The sequence below is a fragment of the Rhinopithecus bieti genome, unplaced genomic scaffold (assembly GCF_001698545.2).
Source record: "Rhinopithecus bieti isolate Rb0 unplaced genomic scaffold, ASM169854v2 scaffold_48089, whole genome shotgun sequence".
Classification (NCBI taxonomy): Eukaryota; Metazoa; Chordata; class Mammalia; order Primates; family Cercopithecidae; genus Rhinopithecus; species Rhinopithecus bieti.
Window position 1 is genome coordinate 1272505 of NW_016819479.1, and position 1826 is coordinate 1274330.

Below are 1826 nucleotides of genomic sequence, written 5' to 3' on the forward strand. Positions count from 1 at the left end.
AAATAAATAAATAAATAAAATAAATAAAATAAAAAAAAAAGGAAAATGAAGGAAATGTACAAATGTGAAATGTGCATAAACACATTTCTGGTCTTACTCTTCTTGGACTCCTTTCCCCTGAAGAAAGGGGCAAGGGCCTGATAGAAGATACCTAATGGAAGTGGATGATGGACTGGCCTGGCCATTACCAAGGGACTGGGGCTGAGCTGCAGGAGGTGGTCTGGGACCCTACAAATGCATCCTCATGTAACCCATGCACTAGGGAAACATATACACACTTCCCAGTAACGGACTTTCACAATGAACCAGTTTGCCAACCTTTCAACTCCTTTTCTGAACCCCTTTCCTTGCATTGTGCCTGGTTCCTAAACACTTACAGTCCTCAAGGACCCTCTTGGCCCATCATTCCTACTCTCTCTAAAACTCCCCTCCCTCTTCCTAGTCCCCATTCAAGGCTTCCCTAACACACAGGGCAGTGTTAGACATTATTCTTAACAGCTGATTACAGCAAACAACACCAAGGAGTGTTAATGGAGGGGTCATAGAAATTTCAAATGGAAGGAGAGGGTTGCTATGCGTATTTGAACTGGGCCTTCAGGGATTCAAGGCAACTCCAGTTCACAAGAGTACCTAATTAATTGTTTCCCTAATTTCACCTTCAGGAGAAGGGAAAGCCCTTGCATGTGGCTCTTCAGTCACTGCAAGAACTTAAGATCCCTCCAAAGAAAATAAAAGGAGGGAAGAAAATGCAAGAAAAGAGAAAATCCTTTGTTCCTCTCAGTTCTCACCACACAATGGAGTGGGTGTGGCCACTCCCCATTGCATCTTGGAGAGGTTAAGTCCTATGATTAGTCATGACTAAGAGAGATATATAAATCTGTAAGGTGTAATATATATGACTAAGATATATATGTCCATAAGGTATATCTATGTGCGTGTATGTATATGTATAGGCGTATATATACATGTGTCTATGGATATATATACATACATATATACATATATGTATATACATGTATGTTTATGTATATACACGTATGTCTATATATACACACATAGACACACCTTGTGGATATATATCTTAGTCATATATATATACAGCTTATACATGTATACATATACATATGTGTGCACGCACACATGCATACACATACATGTGCACGTATACATGTATATACATACATGTGCATGCATACATGCACACACCTATATGTATGCAAACATGTATACCTATATAAATATATTATATATACATACATGTACACATATGTATATGTACAAACATGTATATACATGTATACATATGTGTGTGCATATACATACATGTGTACATATATACATGTGCATGCATGTATATATGTATATGTATGTATGCATGTATATATGTCTATATATACACACATACATGTACACACACATACACACAGATACACCTTATGGATAGCCACCAAATATATGTGCCATGTACCAAATCATGCAACTGATTTTACTAAATATACTTTTTATCAAGTGAATACTGATACTAATAAAATGGGAGTGAATATCTTTTGTTAAATTGCCTTTGAAACCACCAATTAAATTCATTTTGTTTGGCAGTATCATTTTTTTTAAAAAAACATAATAAACATGATGTCTGAATTGCCTATCTAGTCAGCTATTTACAATAAGGTTCCCTACTCATAGATGAAAATGAGATCATTGTCCCAGTGAAAAAAGAACAACCTCAAAGCCTCTTATCCTCACTTAAGCTCAATCTTATCTTCAGCATATTAATTCCCAGAACTATGTTCTCCTCTAAATTCTATGAAATCAGGGCTACTGGTTTC

General features: G+C 36.2%; 1 protein-coding gene across 5 annotated transcripts in view; it reads right to left on the reverse strand.

Annotated features, from left to right (window-relative positions):
• SATB2 (SATB homeobox 2) overlaps nt 1-1826 on the reverse strand; it is a 200480-nt gene that overhangs the window by 50540 nt on the left and 148114 nt on the right. The window lies entirely within an intron of this gene.